This window comes from Schistocerca gregaria, unplaced genomic scaffold, assembly GCF_023897955.1.
Source record: "Schistocerca gregaria isolate iqSchGreg1 unplaced genomic scaffold, iqSchGreg1.2 ptg000177l, whole genome shotgun sequence".
In the NCBI taxonomy this organism is placed as follows: domain Eukaryota; kingdom Metazoa; phylum Arthropoda; class Insecta; order Orthoptera; family Acrididae; genus Schistocerca; species Schistocerca gregaria.
In genome coordinates, this window is record NW_026061727.1 from 984,635 (window position 1) to 1,008,101 (window position 23,467).

General features: G+C 40.8%; 1 non-coding gene across 1 annotated transcript; it reads right to left on the reverse strand.

Moving 5' to 3' along the window:
• Positions 1-7,640: 7,640 nt before the first annotated feature.
• Positions 7,641-7,714, reverse strand: Trnat-ugu (transfer RNA threonine (anticodon UGU)). The gene has a single exon. It is a non-coding gene; the product is annotated as a tRNA-Thr (tRNA).
• Between the last annotated feature and the right edge of the window lie 15,753 nt (positions 7,715-23,467).

Here is a 23,467-nt window from a genome sequence, read left to right on the forward strand (position 1 = left end):
AGTTTAGTCAGGGCTGGCTCTCCCACGGGTGTCAGTAGTTATAATGGAATGTTGAATACTCCCGGGGCCTTGTTTCGGCGTAGGTCTTTCACTGCTCTGCTAAACTCTTCACACAGTATATCATCTCTTATTTCATCTTTATCTACATGCTCTTCCATTTCCAAATTCTGTTTTCAAGCACATTGCCCTTGTATAGATCTTCTATATACTCCTTCCACCTTTCTGCTTTCCCTTCTTCGCTTATAACAGGGTTTCCATCTGAGCTCTTGATATGCATACAAGTGGATCTCTTTTCTCCAAAGCTTTTATTTTTATTTATTTATTGTTCCGTGGAACCATATTAAGGAGAAATCTTCATGGTCATAGAACGAGTCAATACATGAAATTATAACACGATAGTAGAAACAGATAAAATGAAATATAAAAACATATTAAGGCGACAAGTCGTAAGTTTAAATAAAGAAAATTAACTACGTAACACTGAAATTTGCATAATTTTTTAGCTCTTCCAGGAGCTCCTCGACAGAATAGAAGGAGTGAGCCATGAGGAAACTCTTCAGTTTAGACTTAAATGATTTTGGGCTACTGCTAAGATTTTTGAGTTCTTGTGGTAGCTTATTGACAATGGATGCAGCAGAATACTGCACTCCTTTCTGCACAAGAGTCAAGGAAGTGCATTCCACATACAGATTTGATTTGTGCCTAGTATTAACTGATTGAAAGCTGCTAACTGTTGGGAATACGCTAATACTGCTAACAATAAACTACATTAAAGAAAATATATGCTGTCAGGGCAATGTCAGAATTCCCAGACTATTGAATAGGGGCCAACAAGAGGTTCTCGAACTTACACCCCATATAGCTCGAACAGCCCGTTTTGAGCCAAAAATACCCTTTTTGAATCAGAAGAATTACCCAAAGAATATAATACCATACGACCTAAGCGTGTGAAAATATGCGAAGTAGACTATTTTCCATGTTGAACTGTCACTAATTTCAGATACTGTTCTAATGGTAACTAAAGCAGCATTTTAGTTTCTGGACAAGATCCTGGACATGGGCTTTCCACAACGGCTTACTATATATCCGATCGCCTAGGAACTTTAACTGTTTCGTCTCGCTTATAACATGCCCATTCTGTCTGATCAAAATATCGGTCCTTGTTGAATTGTGAATTAGAAACTGCAAAAACTGAGTCTTACTGTGATTTAGCATCAAATTGTTATCCACAAGCCATGAACTTATTCCATTAACTACATTATTTGATACTGTTTCAGTATTACACACAAGATCCTTCACTGCCAAGCTGGTGTCATCAGCAAACAGAAATATTTTTGAATCACCTGTAATACTAGAGGGCATATCATTTATATAAGTAAGAAACAGCAGTGGCCCCAGAACCGACCCTTGGGGGAATGCCCTCTTAACAGAGCCCCATTGCGAATGATTATCACTACCACTCTCAATATCGCAGAGAATTACCTTCTGCTTTCTGTTCTTAAAGTAAGAGGGGAACCAATTGTATGCTACTCCCTTACTCCATAATGGTCCAACTTGTGCAGTAATATTTTGTGGTCAACACAGTCAAAAGCCTTCGTTAAATCAAAGAAAACACCTAGCGTTCGCAACCTTTTATTTTATCCGTCCAAAACCTCACAGAGAAAAGAGAATATAGCATTTTCAGTTGTTAAACCATTTCTAAAACCAAACTGTACATTTGACAGCAAATAATGTGAATTTAAATGCTCCAGTAACATTGTATATACAACCTTCTCGATAACTTTAGCAAACACCGATGGCATTGAAATAGGTCTAAAGTTGTCAACATTATCCTTGTCTCCCTTTTTATAAAGTGGCTTCAGTAGAGAGTACTTTAATCGGTCAGGAAACCGACCACCGCTAAAGGAAAAGTCACAGATATGGCTAAGTACTGGGCCAACATACACAGAACAATACTTCAGTATTCTGCTAGATACCCTGCCATATCCATGAGAGTTCTTGGTCTTTAGTGATTTCATTATTAACTCAATCTCCCTCTTGTCAGTATCATGGAGGACCGTTTAGGGTAACAGTCTCGGAACACTTTTTTCTAAGAGCGCTATATGATTCCCTGTTGGGGCTAGGTTTCTATTTAGTTCACCTGGTACATTCAGAAAGTGATTATTAAATACTGTACATATATGCGACTTATCAGTAACACGAACATTCCCACTACGCACTGATTCTATATCGTCGACCTGTCTCTACAGACCAGCCACTTCGCTTACGACTGACCATATGGTTTTAATTGTATCCTGAGACGTAGCTATTCTATCTGCATACCACTTTGCCATACCAGTTTACATATGATTATATGAATTAAGGAGATCTACCAGCATCCTTTTACTTGCACAATCACTTTACAATTAATATTGAAATCACCACATATAAATAATTTTTTGTATTTCCTACAAAGTGTACCAAAAACCTCCTCTAGCTTTAGCAAAAATGTTGTGAAATTGGCGTCTGTGGCTCTATAAATAACAATTAGAAGTTTAGCTCCATTAAATTTAACCATACCTTCACAACATTCTAACACCTTTTCAGTGCAGTACTTAGAAACATCAATTGACTCTAATGGGATGCTGTTTTTCACATACATGGCTACTCCCCCACACCGAAAAGAGCTCCTAGAAAAGCTGCCAGCCAACCTGTATTCTGGTAAAGGAAGCCTCTGAATTATCTCCTTATTTAAGAAGTGCTCAAATATACCAATAATTTCAGAGTCAACATCTATAAGCAGTTCACTAACTTTATCTCTAAAATCTTGTATATTTTGATGAAATATACTAATTCTCTCATTACTTGGATACTTAAGCTTTGTCAAAAGTGGATCTTTTGTTAGAGAGACTTCCCTTAAGCAGGAACACCTATCAGCTGACTGGTGCAGCTCTAACATCAACTACTGCAGGAATTTTCCCATGAGTGATCCCACCACCTCGATCTATGCTGTCACTTTAATTTTCCTGTAGGCGGTGTCTATCTTACCCATGGTGATTTTCGCCTCTACATCCTCACATTTGTCCTCTAGCCATCCCTGCTTAGCCATTTTGCACTTCATGTCGATCTAATTTTTGAGACGTTTGTATTCCTTTTCGCCTGCGTCATTTACTGCATTTTTATATTTTCTCCTTTCATCAATTGAATTCAATATTTCTTCTGTTACCCAAGGATTCCTACTAGCCCTCGGCTTTTTGCCTACTTGATCCTCTGCTGCCTTCACTACTTCATCCCTCAAGGCTACCCATTCTTCTTCTACTGTATTTCATTCCCCCATTCCTATCAATTGTTCCCTTATGCTCTCCCTGAAACTCTGTACAACCTCTGGTTCTTTCAGTTTATCCAGGTCCCATCTCCTTAATTTCCCACATTTTTGTAGTTTCTTCAGTTTTAATCTACAGTTCATAACCTATAGATTGTGGTCAGAGTACACATTTGCCCCTGGAAAAGTCTTACAATTTAATACCTGGTTTCTTACCTTTATATAATCTATCTAAAATCTTGCAGTATCTCCAGGTCTCTTCCACGTATACAACGTTCTTTCACGATTCTTGAACCAAGTGTTAGCGATGATTAAGTTATGCTCTGGGCAAAAACCTACCAGGCGGCTTCCTCTTTCATTTCTTACCACCATTCCATATTCACCTACTACGTTTCCTTTTCTTCATTTCTCTACTATCAAATTCCAATCACTTGTGCCTATTCTATTTTCATCTCCCTTCACTATCTGAATAATTTCTTTTATCTCATCACACATTTCATCAATTTCTTCCTCATCTGCGGACTACTTTTAAGATTATGGTAGGTGTGGACTTCATGTCTATCTTGGCCACAATAACGCGTTCACTGTGCTGCTTGTAGTAGCTAACCGGCATTCGAATTTTTTTTTTATTCATCATTAGACCTACCCATGCGTTAGGTTCATATTGGCCTTCCTAATACTTAAATCTATATTCGATGTTAACAATGACGCCGGTGGATAGACTATATGAAATTACTGATCGTCGATAAAGTCGCGAATATAACCGACATGCTATTGGGCCCTTCGCAGGGAAAGGGTTTTCGCCGCAAAAAGCGGGAAACTGGAATCCAGCAAATGAGTAAAAAATATATATTCGGTGACAAAAAATTAGTGTACGTACACAACAATAGTCTGGGATTTCTGTATTACATAAAACAGTTTTTGTGATTGTATCTTGCAGCTTTAGTTATTTTTAATTAAAAGAGATTTTAAAAGGACAGAAAGAGCGTTTTGGTCTACGCTACACATCGTTCTGTTAGTATAGTCTTGACTTCTTAATCACTTTCGTGGACTTCTGCAACTCTTAATCAAAATATCCAACCTAATCGAGACAATACGCTACGATACAGCCGACATCATGACAAGAGAATGGGCTACATCAAACTCGAAGTAATTTTATATAGATAAGGATCTCAATGACCTGTGTACGTCTAATATAAAAGATCTCCTAACCATTCTCCTCAAATAGATCGCCATCTTCACTTGACCTTTAACTGAAACTGTTTCAGAATTAAAGACTGAATTCAAAGAAAATTTGGCTTCCAGTCACAAAACAAGAAAAATAAAAATAATAAAAGTGAGAATGTGAAACAGGTTAGCAATAACCACAAACAGGAGATTCTACAGAAAATCAAAGTGAGAAAGGAAATTATTAATATTATCGACCGTTTAGGAACTCTATGCTACGAAAGGGATGAAACCACATATAGAATAACTGGTGGAAAAGTTAGTGTGTTTTAAGATTAAATCCAAACAACAATTAGAGAAAAATATATCGAAGCTAGGCCTATATTACGAAAAATTGCTAAATCTCGAGGCAAATTGTGTCCTCCAGTATTTGATGAAGTGTTAGTGCCCCTAGCACGGATAAAAACAGGATCTACAGCATCAACAGAAACTTCGGATATGTGTTTCATATTTCATCCAAGCCTACAGTCTATAAATACTAAAACAAAATACCACTACAGGGAAACTACCTACGAAGAAGTTCTTGGTAAAACTATGTAGCTGTAGTTGCCTTGGACTAACGACGTGTGATTATCAATGTAACCTGTACAGACTGTACGCTTTCCAAAGCTGTTATCCATGAAAAAGCTAAACGACGTTTCGTGAACAAAACACAATTTAAGACCGGACCACTAATAAAATTATCTGACAATAGGCACTGTTGAAAATTTGTGCCAGACCAGGATTACCACCCGAGTCTCCTGGTTACTAGGGAGAGGCAATGATCACTGTGTCCGAATTACACAGTGGTCAACATAATAGCACGAACTGCCCGAGCATGCCGTTCGTCAGATCCAAATTCTCAATTTCTCCATAGACTGCTAATGCAGTGCTCCTTGAACATTATCCTCCTCGCCTTAATTAAACAGACACAGAATATATACAAGCTTGGCCTTACGAACATTGCAGACGCCGTCTATGCAACACGCGTCACACTTCAAAGAGTTTACCAATACATTGCATTGTTTACTATCGACCACGGATCAAGCAACGTAAAAAGCACTGCGTCTACTGAGATCATGATTCAGAGTTTAAAAAAAAAAAAAAAAAAAAAAAGAAACTAATAAGTCGCCTACATATTACAGTTGCTGCCGAAAGAGGAGAATCACTATTTTCCCACAAACGGAAATATAGTTAAAATTACGCTTCTAATTCGGCTAGTTTCGGCGGTTACTAAAATTTGTAGTGAAAGTTACATAGGGAACTCTCCCGTCCCCCCACCAGAAACGTAGTTTTCGTCGCTGTTGTGCGACTTTTGTACATAGCCAGAGAAAGTGTGTTAAACATGGCGCGGACGGAAACACTAGGCTACGCTACAGGGAAATCTGCTTACACAACGTTTACTCGGCATTAATAATCGTTGGCGTAAACATCTCTCAATCAAATTACCCCCTTCCAACCTAACTTAGATCTCGGGCTACACTGCCCATAGGCCTGTCATCACAACCAAAATTTCAATGTGTGGGGGATATCCTGTATTTCTCGCTAATCTCTCTCTAGGCAAAAATGTCAGTTATTGTAGATTGGTGGCAGTCTCAACTACAAGATTTACTAATGATAAACACTATTGAGGCGGCTCGTAATTTTAGAATAGTTCTCTTCGTCTTACTTGGCATAAATTGTTCGCTGGCGTCCCAGCAGCTAGCTCCTTCAGTGTCTGCTTCTGCCATCGCACCATGCCAGTCTGTTGTTATCCTAGCAGACAGAACGCACCGCACATCCGACAACTTCGGAACCACTCAACTGGCCAGTTAGCAACTGAGCCGAACACTGTTTACACCGTCAAAGGAAAACTATGCAAAGATGTACACTCGAATGGCACGACTGAGTAGTACACACACACACACAAACAGTAATATCTGTAGAATGTCCATCGACACGCGCAGAACGAAATTCTTCTCGCGAACGTACAGCGTCTCCGAAAAAAATCTCGTGACTATATTCCGGCGTTACGGCCAGGTTCTCATTCAAATGAGCAAAAAATGTTATATATTTTTTTTGAGACAGTGAAAATACACTTGAAGGATCTGTTTGGGAGTTACGAGTGATCATACTATGAGCTTTATTTTAGATTTTCAGTAAAAACAATGGCGCCCGCAATTATGATTTGATCACGCGGACTGCGTGCAGTGTGGCCTCTCAGATGTTACCTGAAATCAAAAATGGATGACATCAGTTGATACTAAATTACTTCTCTGAAATTGAAAATGGAAAACATCAGTCGATATTACATAAAATTTATGGGAGCGCATACCTAACCGCAATGAAACAACCGTAAATTTAACGATACGGTACTAATTCGAACTCTGAGTTAGATTTTTTGGGTGGTTTATTTCACTCCTTATGCCTTCACAAAAATTACTTAATATTAATCAGTGTCATATATTATAGGTATAAGCTCCTAAGAAAAGTGTTTACTTTTCTGGGTCAGAGGTAGAAGTTAAGAGATTGAACCATTTTTAGTTAATGCTGCATGCCGTTCTGAGAAAATTGTTTCTCCAAAAAAAAAAAAAAAAAAAAAAAAAAAAGTTCAACGTCTAGGGAAACCTTTTAGTTATATTATTACTTCGATTTGCATGAACTGAGGGTTACATGTATATTTTTAATGTCGCTGAACACGAATCTGCAGTAAGATTTTCAATATTCAAAACGGCTAATGCAATACGGAGAGCACAGGATTATGCTTTGTCCAATTTTTACCAAAAATGCATTTTCGTTATTTACGTTTAGTGTGCAATCCAAGGAGCACTTTTCAACCCTTCCTCGGGCTGGAATTGTTCCTAGATAGCAACTCCCTGTTCTTCTTGGCAGGAAAAGCCGATCTGTCTAACCTGGATATGCAGCACTCGTTATTCGTCAGTGTTATCGGCGAGTATGTTTGCAGTATGAATCATTTTGTGCACGTGCGTCACGGGACGAGCTTTGATCTACATCTATATGGATACTCTGCAAATCACATGTAAGTGCCTGGCAAAGGGTTCTTCGAATCCCCTTCACAATTGATAGTTAATTGAAACCCTCAGCTGCCGACAGGTGTTGTTGATATACTTCGATGGGGACAGCTGAAAATGTGTGCCCCGACCGGGACTCGAACCCGGGATCTCCTGCTTACATGGCAGACGCTCTATCCATCTGAGCCACCGAGGACACAGATGAATACCGCGACTGCAGGTATTTATCCCTTACACGCTTCCCGTGAGACTCACATTTCCAACCGGCCACAATCCACAAACGTAATGTACGTAATAGGTGTTTGCCCATCCACTCAATACTGGCCCACACTAAGGTGACGATTCCCGTAAGATTTCGGGCAATCTGTGCGCATTCGCACAGACGAAGGTCAATGGCTGGGTAACGTTTAACCATATATATGAAGATAGTAACTGTTCTCGAAAGAACAGGCGCCACTGACGACCGGGCAGCTTCTCTAGAATACATGATAGACCGGCCTATGTGGCCGAGCGGTTCTAGGCGCTTCAGTCGGGAGCCGTGCGACCTCTACGGTCGCAGGTTCAAATCCTGCCTCGAGTATGGATGTGTGTGATGTCCTTAGGTTAGTTAGGTTTAAGTCGTTCTAAGTTCTAGAGGACTGATGACCTCAATTGTTAAGTCCCATAGTGTTCAGAGCCATTTGAACCATCAGTCCCTGTGCTTACACACTACTTACATTAACTTATGCTAAGGACAACAAACACACACAACGATGCCCAAGGGAGGACTCGAACCTCCAACGGGGGGAGCCGCGCGAACCGTGACAAGGCGTTTGAGACATGGCGGATACCCCGCGCGGCTCATGGCAGTCGTGACACTGCTTCAAACAATGGGCTGTAGAAATTTTTTTAAGCACGGATTAAAAAAAAAACCTTTCCGTTCCAAGAGTCTGGACAAGTACACCTTAAAAAAAAATGCAACTACAAAGAAATTGAATTTTCGAACTTTTTGGATGAGAACCTGTCCCTATGGAACACCGTTGATAAAATGTCACAGGGATTATGTACTCAGGTTTCACATGTGGATTAACAATTCCTAATCGAGGAATTTGCATCTCCCACCTTGGAATTCTCAGAACAGAATTTTTATCCATTACGAGATTCTCAGCCACTTGCAGAAGTGATTTCCCGTGATTCTGCAAAACTTTTCCGTTAGCCAATCGTAGCAACTATAATATTTGGTTCCTGGTGCATGACATGTCTCTTAACTTAAAGTGACCAACTCATTTGCATAAAGAGCTAACTTATCATCCGCTTCTTTACTTGCGTAGACCGTTTATGGTCTTCAAAGATTTTTTTCTTTAATCGTTTTTTATGTCTTTTATAAACTGCAACACTTTCTAAACTTAACGCCATTGAAGCATGGTCTTTTACTGAATGACCAAAAAACAATGCCGACAGCTGGAGTCGAAGGTTTTCGTTAATCAAGCCGTTTGTATTCTTGTGGTGATATCTCCATAGAATCTTTCATTCCGCAACACATATTTCTTTTATATAACTGAGAAGTGAAATACCGGTTTTCATAGATGCAGATTTAACATATTTTAATATAACGCAATAAATATTTCATTAAAATTTTCATCCCCTTACTATCGAAGTTCCAAAACCACTGAAACACATAGTTTTTAAAAATTCTAACAGAGGAGCCGAATACGAATTGTCAGATATATTTAGTAATGCTTTCATAATGAACCATTTTGAGAAACATCTCACACCCTTTAGGAGTTAGATTTTCAGAAACAATTAAACATGTATTCTTCTATTTAGAACCAAGGAGCCAAATTCAAATCTTCATCCATTTAATTCTAAAAATGCTTTCATAGTGAAATATTTCATAAAACTTTTCATCCCCTATTTCACTCTATTAATGAGTTAAATTTCCAAAAGCAACGAAACACATTCTTTTTACATCCAACTGAGAAGTCTATTACCTATTTTCATAGATGTAACTTTAACAATGCTTTAGTAGTTCTTTAATAATGATTTATTTTCAAAAAACCTTCACTATTTATTCTATCCCCCCCCCCCCCCAATGAAAGAATTTCGGAAAATGATAAAAACCTTTTTTTTTGTTTCTGGCTGAGAAACCAAATGTCAATTTTCGTAGTTTTGTAGTCGTAGCTTCAACAGTGACATAGGGACATATTTTTTTTAAAAACAAACTTTTCAACCCATATTTCACCCCCTTAGGAGTGGAATTTCGAAAAATCTCTTCTTAAATGGTGCTTTCAGCGTAATATTTACACCTTCATCAAATTTCACGTCTGTATACTTTGCAGGTTGGGCTGGAAGGCGATGAGTGAGTGGATACATGTGCCCCTATCGCATCTCCTTGGAGGTTGTAGTTCCAAAAACAGTGAAACACGTATATTTCAATAATAGAATTTCCATAGATTTATCTTTAAAAATTCTTTCACACTGAATTATTTTCATAAAACATTTCATCCTATATTCCCCCTCCTTATGAATTGAATGTATCAAAAACAGTGAGACATGTAATTTTTTTTTATTTTTACTTTAACCGAGAAGCCAAATTCAGGTTTAAATATATTTAGCTTTAAAAATGCTTTCATAATTAAATATTTCATGAAACATTTCATCCTCTATGTAATGGGATTGTGGTAGTGACACACCAAAATCACAATAGTAATCCGTTGTAGTTGCTACACATTTTATTACAATCAAAAGCATTATAAAATCACAATCACAAAAATACAAGAGATTGCCTTATAAGGCCAGATCAGATGGACAAATAATAAATAAATTTCTTTACGTGGAACAAGACCCGTTAAACTTCAAATTTGGATATGACTAGGTAAATATACTTAGGTAAGGCTTTACTTAAATAGTACAAATGTGCATAGAATGCGCAGCAGAACTCTCATTACTTCCAATCAGCAGAGAAACAGATTAAGCCTAAGAAACAGAATTTTTAACGTTTGGCTACCCAACTTTCCATAACAAAACTATATACAAATGATTAAAGCAATTAAGGAGGTACTTTAATTTTGACCAAACCGACCTTCAAATTTACTTACTCAATTGATTAATCAACAATATTCTTAGAATGATTACAACTAGAACATGACCATATGACAATTCCCTTAAAATAAGGTTGCTTCAATATTTCGTGTGAATTGGCGATAGACGCGAGCAGACCAAGGATTCAAATCAATACGAGAGATCCACGAGACAGGGAGTGACATAGAAATATACTCAACTTGACAATGCAATTGAACTTTGGATGCTATAGTTCTCCACCGGAACGATGGAATCACGCGAAAGTGACAACATAACCGAAGATGTAAAGGAGAGGACATGGCCTTAAACATCTCTCTGCCGCCGTGGTGCTCTGTTCCCAGTATGCTAGCGTCGATCGCTGCCAATTATCTCTAACACAACACACATCAAGGGTAGAGAGTTTTCTGAGACATATACTACACAACCTTACCTGGAGAACAGGTGAGCATTACAACTGAACTGAAACAAATGAGCCTCCGTCAGTTACTTGCCCAGTGCCAGCCCTTAAACTTTGATTAATAAGTTCGCTAAAAGTCATGCCGAAGTTAAGATGACAAGATTTATCTCCAGGTTCCGCATATTAGGGGCAGAGACAATGAATTGGCGACGCTCTTAGCCGTATGTTCGCGGGAGAGTCTGGGGAAGGCAAGGGCCACGTGGAGCCGGATCTTGGAGCGAATTTCCTTCTCTCCGAGACACCCGGTTTCTTCTGCGACTCAGCCGGCAAACAGGCTGTGGACCCCAGGTGGGGACCGAATAGGCAGCAGTAGGCGGATGGCGACGTCGTTACTGGCTGTTGCCCTGTTGCCTTCGGGGGGGCGGGGGGCTCTTGTGTAAAGGGGGAGACAACCGTGGTGAAGTGAAGGTCTCTATTCCACAGGAACGAGTTAGCATGATATATCCACGATTCGGTGGTCGGGGGTCATTTGGCGCTATACAAGACCTAGAACCGAGTTCGGGAACACATGTTTTGGCCCAACCTATATCGCGATGTCAGGAGATTTGTTGGCAACTGTGTCCAGTGTAAGCGCGGTAAGCCCGATGTGGGTCCGTGCAGAGAACTACTACAGTCGCTTAGGGAGCAGTGTCCTCTGGACCGCGACTCAAAGATCGAAGCAACGATCGATGGAAACTGGCGCCAGAAACGCACCAGCTCACTCTATTTCATCCCCTTAGGGGTTGAACTTCCAAAAACACTAAAACACGTATTTTCTTATTTGTAACCTTGAAGTCAAATACCAATTTTCGTAGATGTAGCCTTAAAAATACTTTCATAGTTATTCCATAATTATTTATCTCAAAATAAAATGTTCACCCGCTATTTCACTTCATTCCCAGTAATAATGGAACACATATTTCTTTATTTCTGACCTAGAAACCAGATACAAATTTTCGTATGCCTAGCTTCAAAATTACCTTAATAGCTACATGTTTCAAAAATCCTATAATTTCCTGTGTCTCCCCCTTTCAGTGTAGGAGGGATAGTGTCGTACAAGAGACAGTATACTCAGTAGACAACGAACTGCTAGTTGTGAAATCAGCGACATAGGAACCGAGACTGACACAGAAGGTGCTGAAGGTGAAGCACACTAGACTCGTGTCTACCACGGCTTCTAATAATATCGATTTACCATGAACGGAAGTTCCGAAAAGTGAGCAAGTAATTTTACAGTAAATTCAGTACCGATGGAGAGGATATACAACGAAAAACATTTCTATAAAATTTCAGAAATAATGAAATATTCCACTCAAGTCGCGCGGCAGAACACGCAATGGATATGCTTGCACTTAAGACGGAAAGCCCCACGTGCTTACGCAGGCTTACGACAGATCTCAAAATTTGGCAGTAGGCGTAAGCCAACCTCGTGTGCTGCTACCTGTTGTTGATACCAGGCATCAAGGTCTCAGTAGTACGGCCATGCACTGGAGAGTAGTTGCTTTGTAAGCACTCCGTCTTCAGTCCACGAGTGGCCTACTGGGACGGGACCATCCGACCGCTGCGTCATCATCCGTGGAGGATGCGAACAGGAGGGGCGTGGGGTCAGCACACTGCTCTCCCCGTCGTTATGGCGGTTTTCTTTGACCGGAGCCGCTACTATTCGGTCGAGTAGCTCCTCGATTGGCACCACGAGGCTGAGTGCACCCCGAAAAATGGCAAGAGCGCATGGCGGCCTGGATGACCACCCATTCAAGTGCCGACCACGTCCGACAACGCACTTAACTTCGGTGATCTCACGTGAACCAATGCAACCTCAGGGGCAAGGCCGTTGCCGCAGATATTTTAGAGTAGTTGCTAACGTTTCATAATTATCTAGTTTACGGGGAAAATGTAAAAATGGCGATTGTCACCAAAGCTACAACTAATCGGAATTTCTGGTTAGTTATCAAGTGGTCTTGTGTGCGAGCCTGAATTTTTCATCCTTTGCGGTGGGAATGATTCAAACCTGTCATGTTCTTCTTATGAAGTGTTCTATTTATTTTACACACAATGATCATTTGTAGTTGTGTTGAGTTACTACCTTGATAAATTTTTGGATGGCGCACGTATCATAACTGAGATCTGCGCTTGCGCTTAATGGCTGAAGGTGAATTAGCGTAATGAGTAGTAGCGAATGTTATAGTAACATGTTTGTAAATTATTTCAGGTAAATTACGTTAGTCGTGTAATATTATCCGTATACCAGTACAGTATGTGGGCCAATTACGTTAGTCATGGAATACTATCCGTATAAGACTATGTCACCTTGATGTCCCGGAATTTGCTTCAATTTTGGAATCCACGAAAGAACTGGAAATTTTTCTTTACACAGCTTTCCATATAACTTCTATTACAGTGATTCAGTCTTGTCTGTCACTCGACTTTTCTGATCGGGAAATAAATTCTATCGCTCAGATGCTTATTACCTCTTCGTGTTTCTATTTGCCGATATTGCTCATAAACACTTACATATCTCAAAGTTGCTATGGACAGTGATGGAACGACACACTTTTCTATGGCGACACTGCAGTTTAGAGATAGAAAAACCGATCGGTTAAAACGATATGGGTATTTTAGTTCTGAATAACCCATGTCTTTCGGTATTTGTTTGCTCTCGGTTATAACAAGTATCTTTTTTTTTCCTGATAACCACGTAAAAACAGATATATCGATTAGCCACAGCAGCCGCAGTAAAATTTTTAGTTTTCAAGTAAACCTTTTTTTAAAAAAGACGAGTAATTTTTATTCGTAAGATTTCCATAGCTCTGAAATACTGCGTTATTACAGATAAATGGGAAAAGTGATGTATGCCACTTTAATAACACTGCTGACAGAAACGAGCAACAAATGGATTGGTCCAGCATTGCCGAGACAATATTGTGCCTGTTATACAAGCAGTGCGCGAGACTGGACGCAGTTTCTCGCTGTTGTCGAACGTCAGTTGTAACAGAGAATGGCACCATCTGGAAGTCTGGAAGTATTTTACGATATGCGGTAACGAGTGAAGCACATGGGTTGATTTGGTCGACTTGAAACATCATACAAGGAAAAAAGTTAAAATTTCCGGGATAAAAATAGAAAGTGCCTGATCTGCTGCCTGTGTCTACGTAGTATGCCGTTATCTGCTTGTAGCCCTTGAAAACAGAGAAATAAAAACGAAAAAGAGTTCTCCAGCCGAAGTATTCACCCTTTATTGCAGGACTATACGTAACTCCCGCATAGTGCTGTGATAACCGATTACAATATAATTTTTGAGCAGAGCTTCTAAAAACTAAAATCAGTAGGAGAATACTGGCAGTTTTCTGTAGTACGGAAGCACTCGCCATATTTTGAGAGAAGCAGCGAACAGCTGACAAAGTTTTATTTGACTATTTATTTTAAATTATGTCCGAAAGAACAGACACCATATCCATATACGTATATGGTTCTGGCAATACCAGCCATGACCTTCTTCTGTGAAGATGCACACGTATTCCCCGAACTGTTACGGCACTTGGTAAGAATGTCTTCCACGAGTAATGAGTGTGTTGGTGTGGGACACTACGAATGTAGTGTGTGCACATACTATGTGAGTCTCGCGGGAGGCCTGTGCGAGATAGTCCCTGCAGTCACTATCGTCTGTGCCCTCGGTGGCTCAGATGGACAGAGCGTCTGCCATGTAAGCAAGAGATCCCGGGCTTTAGTCCCAGACGGGGCACACATTGTCACCTGTCCCCGTTGATGTATATCGACACCCGAGATCAGCTTACCGTATTAATATAATTCTAATTTCGTTCTGGACGGCTGCAGGTCATCATAAAAGTATTTAATTTTACGTGTTGATTCCATTTATCAAGAAACTGAGAAAGTCAAATTTTTTAAATCTTTGTAGGATTCCTACGTTTACTAGAGGAAATAATGTAAATAAAAGACTGAAAATCGGTTATTACAAGCACTGGAATAGTGACGGGCTTTAACAATTAGGTTAAAGTGAGCCGAAAACCAGTTGTTTCAGCGATAACCGACATTCCCACTAGAGTTCTGCGTGGTAAGATTGACGCGCAATTGACGCATGGTGCACGGAATGGCAATTGAATCTCAATGTAGACAAGTGCAATCCGACAACAGAGGAAGTGGGTTACAATACGCTTGTTCGCCCACTGCTTGAATACTGCTCAGCAGTGTGGGATCCGTACCAGATAGGGTTGATAGAAGAGAGAGAGAAGATCCAACGGAGAGCAGCGCGCTTCGCTACAGGATCATTTAGTAATCGCGAAAGCGTTACGGAGATGACAGATAAACTCCAGTGGAAGACTCTGCAGGAGAGACGCTCAGTAGCCCGGTACGGGCTTTTGATAAAGTTTCGAGAACATACCTTCACCGAAGAGTCAAGCAGTATATTTCTCCCTTCTACGTATATCTAGCGATGAGACCATGAGGATAAAATCAGAGAGATTAGAGCTCACACAGAAGCATACCGACAATCCTTCTTTCCACGTACAATATGAGACTGGAATAGAAGGGAGAACCGATAGAGTACCCTCCGCCACAGACCGTCAGGTAGCGTGCCTAGTATGGATGTAGATTTAGACATCTAGAACAGTTTTTCAGGAAGGTTACTGCAGCTCTGATGTTCTCAAAATGAACGGGCCAGCCATTGGCGTCCTCGAGGGGGAGGGGAGGAGGTGGGGAGGGGAGAAGAGGCAAAGGGGCACTTTCACCCATAGCCCCCAACCCTCCCTGGAATCTGGAGTAAAGAGGTTTTATTCGTTACAGTATACTCATACTCTTCCAGATAAGACTTCTCCACAATACTGCTAAACCTTAGCTTTGACCAGTTGTAGCGCTTATAGAGTTAGGGTCTTGCAGCTTGTTGCATCTCGTAACTGACCAGCTGATTTGTACACACAGTGCCAGTTTCAGAATCATGCACTCCAGCCCCGACGCGCCTCCCGCACTCCCCTCCACTGGAAATATTTCTGCAGATTCCAGTCTGCCACTGTGCATATGTTTTGATAACATCCTGGTTTTAATAGCATCGAAGGAACAGCATTGTGCAGTAAAGGGTAGACCTAGCACAGAACACACCATTCACATTGAAACGCATCACTTAGTAGATGGTGAAGTACTCTGAAGCTAGCCAGATAGAAACAGAAGTTCCTGGCACTATATTTGACCCAAATTCTAATCTTACACTAATCTCTTGTATCTACCTACCACGCCCTCAAAAAGCCAACGATTTACTATTATCAGAAGTTCCGAAAAATGAGGAAGAAATTGGCCCACACTTTTTTCCGTTGTGTATTATTTCGATTCCCCCATAAAGGGAATGGACTTGTAGCCACAGGTTACACAAGCGATAGATGGCTTAAAATACATAAAAAGAGATGACAATAAGAGACGATTTTTAAAAACACAATGATACACGGTATTTTCGATTTTTACAGGAAAATAATGGATGACAAAATAAAGGTTTTTGAAAAATACGCTGGTGGACAATATTGGGGATTTTTTATCTTTATAGATGACTAGCGGAAAAGCATGGCGTTGACCAGGCATTTATTTACAGCTGTGCGTCCACGCCCGTACAATGCAGCGTCTGGCCTTGTCCTGAATTTTTATAACGTATCTCCTGAAACATGTGTCGTACAATGATATAATTTTGTAGGTACGTTCAGCGTCATATGCGGATACTGTCTGCGAAATTTATTGCGAATATAGTAGCAAAGAAGTAACAAATTTAAATGTCACGAATGCTGTGATGCCCACACACTTGGGTGCAACTAATGTACACGGAATGCTTGGCACGATCATTATAGCTACCATCACCTATGGTCGAAATTGGACCATCTGTGTCGACGTAGTGAAAATATAAATGTGCATAACATGGTAAACGTCCATTCTTTCGAGCCATCGGACCTGATCTACGATCAAAAATATCTTGTAAATGTGGTAGGGGCCACGGCCTTGCCGCAGTGGATACGCCGGTTCCCGTCTGATTACTGAAGTTTAGCACTATCGGGCGAGGTCGGCACTTGGATGGGTGACCATCTGGGCCGCGATGTGCTGTTGCCATTTTTCGGGTTGCACTCAGCCTTGCGATGCCAGTTGAGGAACTACTCGACCGAATAGTAGCGGCTCCAGTCAAAGGAAACTACCACAACGAGTGGGAGAGCCAGCTCCTCCTCCACCCTCAGTGAGGATAACGTGGCGGTAGGATGGTCCTGATTGGCCACTTGTGGCCTGAAGACGGAGTGCTTTTTTAAAGTAGTGCTGCCTAGATAAAACTGACAGTCTAGGCTCAGGGACTGTCCTCGGTAAATGCTGCATTGGACCTACGAATACTATTAAAATAACAGTTTGAGTTCTCTTTAATTGTCCAATCATCTGAAGTGAGTCCTTATTACAGTGCGCTGAAAAATAGATTTTACGTTAATGGAAGATAAATTTTATGTTTCCAGAATGAGATTTTCACTCTGCAGCGGAGTGTGCGCTGATATGAAACTTCCTGGCAGATTAAAACTGTGTGCCCGACCGAGACTCGAACTCGGGACCTTTGCCTTTCGCGGGCAAGTGCTCTACCATCTGAGCTACCGAATCACGACTCACGCCCGGTACTCACAGCTTTACTTCTGCAAGTATCCGTCTCCTACCTTCCAAACTTCACAGAAGCTCTCCTGCGAACCTTGCAGAACTAGCACTCCTGAAAGGAAGCTGTGAGTGCCGGGCGTGAATCGTGCTCCGGTAGCTCAGATGGTAGAGCACTTGCCCGCGAAAGGCAAAGGTCCCGAGTTCGAGTCTCGGTCGGGCACACAGTTTTAATCTGCCAGGAAGTTTCAAATTTCATGTTAATGGCGGCAAATTAACTTTACCCTAATGACACACAAGGTCAATGCCGTTCTATCACATAAAGTATTCTCAGATCGAAATGTTTAGCATTACAAAATCTCCAATGTAGATTCATCATGCCACAATTATAATTCTCAAAATAATTTGGAGCTACGTTCAATGCATATTTAAATGCATCTTTCAAAACAATAATAGAATTCTCATTAGATCATCATTACCAGTGGCTAGAGAATTCCTATTATTTCGTCTACCAAAAACCGCGTCTCACTATGGCTACTTCAGTACAGTTTTGTTTTCCACTGCTGACAATAGAAACGATCTGGTAGATGTGGCATTGTAGATGCCCAGTATGCGTGTCTTAATGGAAATAAACCGTCTGGAACGTTTACCCTTGAACGTCCCTGGAATGGGATTTCATGGAACGTTATTACTTTCCTGTGTCCATTTCTATCACACCAGCTGATCGCCATGACTGGGGAGGGGGAGGAGGGGGTGAATTTAAAGTTGGCAGCACTTTGAGTGGCAGAAAAGCCGAAGAAAACCTAACGTTTTCGTCATTTGTTTGACGTAGTGCCAGTTCGTCACATAGGACGCTTTTCTTTCGGAAACGTTTACATTCATCGTCTGGCAATCAATGTCGCCTGCCGAGGTATGCAGTCGCACCACTCTGTGCGAAATAGAAGCTTAAGTTGATGGAGTCGACAAGTAAGGAGCAGTGTCTGTCTTGTTTTAGATATGGAAAATCAATTATAGGCCTTATTTGCTGCCTTGTAGTTGACATAGGACCTTGCGATTTTGCACGACCGAGGTCCGGTAGCCACACCACACGGGAAAATGCGAGGAGTGTTAATGTGTAGTAAAAACCGAAGAAAACCTTACGTTTTCTACATTTGTTTTCCTAATAACGAAATGGGAAATCGTCAGAATGAACGCTTTTCTCTCAGAAACGTTTACATTTATCGTCTGGCAATTAATGTCGCGTGCTGAGGTATGCAGTCGCACCACTCTGTACGAAGTACAGTAGGTTCTAAGGTGATGCAGTCGACAAGTATGGTCGCAATATATTGTCACCTCGAAATACATCGACACCTCGAAATAAAACAACACCTCGAAATAAATCGCCACCTCGAAATAAATCGTCACCTCGAAATAAATCGCCACCTCGAAATAAATCGAAACCACGAAAGAAATTGAGACCCAGAGATAAATCAAAACCTCGATATAAACCGACACATCCAAAACAACCGACACATCGAAATGAGTCGAAATATCGAAATGTATAGACATCAAGATGCATTACGACGTACGAAATGGATCGATAATTCGAAATAATTCGAGGTCTCGATATGATGCGTGGTCTAGAAACACATCGATATCTGGAAATATATCGATACCTCGTAATACAAAGATTTCTCTAAAAAGAGGGATATCTAGAAATTTATGGTTACTTGAGATATAGAGATATCTCGAAATATATCGATATCTCGAAAGAAATCGTTATCTGGAGTACACCTATACATGGAAATATATAGATACCTCGAAATATATAGACAACCCGTATTGTGTCGGTATATCAAAATAAATCGATATCTCGACATAACCGGATACATTGAATCAATCGATATCTCGAAATACGTCGACTATTCGATATAGACAGATATATAGAAATAAATCGACTGCTCAATACAAAACTGGGCCTCGAAATAAAATGGTATATCGAAATGAATCGATAATGTGATATGTATGGATGTCTCAAAATAAATCTGACCTCTAAGAAAACGATTCACGAAATAAATAAATAAATAAATATCGAAATATATCGCTGACTCGGTAAATAACGATACCTAGTGGTCAGATATATGTTTCAAGATGACAACACATATCAGTATAGTTCGATATACATGAAAATAGTTTCGATTTTCAATATATCGATAGCTTCCTAGACCTGGGGAAACAAAACGCCGATCCGAACTCGGGACAAAAACGCCGACCTCGGGGGAAAAACGTCGACCTCGGGGGAAAACGCCGACCTCGGGGGAAAAACGCCGACCTCGGGGGAAAAACGCCGACCTCGGGGGAAAAACGCCGACCTCGGGGGAAAAACGCCGACCTCGGGGGAAAAACGCCGACCTCGGGGAAAGACGCCGACCTCGGGGAAAGACGCCGACCTCGGGGAAAGACGCCGACCTCGGGGAAAGACGCCGACCTCGGGGAAAAACGCCGACCTCGGGGAAAAACGCCGACCTCGGGGAAAAACGCCGACCTCGGGGGAAAAACGCCGACCTCGGGGAAAACCGCCGACCTCGGGGAAAACCGCCGACCTCGGAGTAAAACGCCGACCTCGGCGTTATGACATGGTCATAACAGAAAAGACCCATTCTTTAGAAAGTTTAGAATGAGATGTTCTAAATATTACAGATAATGTATTTAAAATAATCTACAAGTACTGCACAATGAGAAGAGACTTTGAAGTAGTGCACAGCCAGGAAGACAGAGGTTGCATTGCTGTTTCTAATCTTCTGGTGTTTGAGATTCAGAATCTAGGATTGCCTATAATGAGAACAGCAGAAATGAATGTCCTGCACCAGTATAGAACATACTCTGAAACTCCATAGAAAATCACATGGCACAATTATTTTACATCATTCTCAGCAAGCTACAGAAGCCTCTAATGGACATAACAACGTCGTCACCTCCTTCACCAGTGAAAGATCTTAGTAGCTATTGAGTCATGACTAGGTGGCTAATTAATAATTTGTTGTTCAAAGCTAATTTCAGTGTAAATGGGAATACTCAGTGGACATCTATTACAGTCATATTTTACTGTCTAAGATATATCAACTTTCCAGACTACAAGTATAAGCAGAGCTCGGTCTTTCCCATTCCGAGTTTGTTTAGAATGTATCAAGGGAATCAGATCCACTGGGCATTTAGAGCAACCTGCTTTAAACAATATGAGCAGGCAGTAGACACAGACATGGAATTTTTCATTTCTCTCTGAAACGGTTACCTTCATCGTCTGCAAACTTATGTTCCGTGCTGCGGTACGTGGAGGCACTAATAGCAATAAGGTAGAACACAGAAGAAGCTTATAAGTTGATGTAATCGGCCAGTAAGAAGTTGCACAATTGAAGTTTAGTTACCGATTATTGACTTATTAGCCAACTTTGGTGCCTGGGACATGAACAACGACCTTAAGATTTGGCATGAAACGAGACCTGGCAGCCACGTTACACGAAGAATGTGAAAAGTGTCCATATGTATTAAAAACCTGAGAAATCCGACCGTTTTCGTCATTTGCTATCGAATCGACGTAATGCCAGATCGTCACATTGGCCGCTCTTCTCTCGAAAACGGTTACATTTATCGTGTGCAAAGCTATGTCGCGTGCTGCGGTATGCGGAGACACTAAAAGCACCATAGTAGAACACAGAAGAAGCTTCTAAGTTGATGTAATAGACAGCAAGAAGCAGTACAATTCAAGGTTTGTTATCGATTATTGACTTTTTAGCCGGCTTTGGTGCCTTGGACATGAGCTATGACCTTACGATTTTGCATGAAGGGAGGTCTAGCAGCCACGTTGCACGGGAGAATGTGAAAGGTGTTCATATGTAGTAAGAACCTGAGAAATCCACCCGATTTCTTCATTTGCTATCGAATCGACTTAATGCCAGATCGTCACATTGGCCGCTTTTCTCTATCAAACGATTACATTTATCGTCTGAAAACTTATGTGGGATGCTGCGGTATGCGGAGACACTAAAAGCACCACAGTAGAACACACAAGAAACTTTCTAACTTGATGTATCGGTCAGTTAGAAACAGTACAATTCAAGTTTTAGTTATCGATTATTGACTTATTAGGTGGATTTGGTGCCTTGGACATGACCGACGACCTTAAGATTCTGCATCAAACAACGACTGGCAGTCACGTTGCACGAGAGAATGTGAAGAGGGTCCATATGTAATAAAACCCTGAGAAATCGCACCGCTTTCTTCATTTGCTATCGTATCGACGGATTGCAAGATCGTCACATTGGAAGCTTCTCTCTCTCAAACGGTTACATATATCGTCTGCAAACCTATGTGGCGTGCTGCGGTAGGTGGACACACTAAAAAGACCATAGTAGAACACAGAAGAAGCTTCTAAAATGATGTAATCGGCCAGTAAGGAGCAGTACAATTCAAGTTTCAGTTATCGATTATTGACTTATTAGGTGGCTTTGGTGTCTTGGACATGACCGAGGACCATAATATTTTGCATGTAACAACGGCTGGCAGCCATGTTACCCAAGATAATGTGGAACGTGTGCATAAATAGTAAAAACCTTAGACATCGCACCGTTTTCGTCATTTGCTATCGTATCGACGTAATGCGAGATCGTCACTTTGGCCGCTTTTCCTTCTGAAACGGTTACATTTATAATATGCAAACTTATGTGGCGTGCTGTGGAATGCGGAGACACTAAAAGCACCGCAGTAAAACACAGAAGAAACTTCTAAGTTGATGTAATCGGCAAGTAAGGAGCAGTACAATTCAAGTTTTAGTTATCGATTATTGACTTATTAGCCGGCTTTGGTGTCTTGGACATGACTGAGGACCATAAGATTTTGCATGTAACAACGGCTGGCAGCCACGTTGTTGTTGTTGTTGTTGTTGTGGTCTTCAGTCCAGAGACTGGTCTGATGCAGCTCTCCATGCTACTCTATCCTGTGCAAGCTTCTTCATCTCCCAGTACCTACTGCAACCTACATCCTTCTGAATATACTTATTGTTTCATCTCTTGGTCTCCCTCAACGATTTTTGCCTTCCATCCTGTCCTCCAATACTAAATACGTGATCCCCTGTTGCCTCAGAACATTTCCTACCAACCGATCGCTTCTTCTGGTCAAGTTTTGCCACAAACTTCTCTTCTCCCCAACACTGTTCAACACTTCGTCATTAGTTATGTGATCTACCCATGTAATCTTCAGCATTCTTCTGTAGCACCACATTTCAAAAGCTTCTATTCTCTTCTTGTCCAAACTATTTATCGTCCACGTTTCACTTCCATACATGGCTATACTCCATAAAAATACTTTCAGAAATGTCTTCCTGACACTTAAATCTATACTCGATGTTAACAAATTTCTCTTCTTCAGAAACTCTTTCCTTGCCATTGCCAGTCTACATTTTATATCCTCTCTACTTCGACCATCATCAGTTATTTTACTTCCTAAAGAGCAAAACTCCTTTACTACTTTAAGTATCTCATTTCCTAATCTAATTCCCTCAGCATCACCCGACTTAATTCGACTACATTCCATTATCCTCGATTTGCTTTTGTTGATGTTCATGTTATATCCTCCTTTCAAGGCACTGTCCATTCCATTCAACTGCTCTTCCAAGTCCTTTGCTGTCTCTGACAGAATTACAATGTCATCGGCGAACCTCAAAATTTTTATTTCTTCTCCATGGATTTTAATACCTACTCCGAATTTTTCTTTTGTTTCCTTGACCACTTGCTCAATATACAGATTGAATAACATCGGGGAGAGGCTACAACCCAGTCTCACTCCCTTCCAAACCACTGCTTCCCTTTC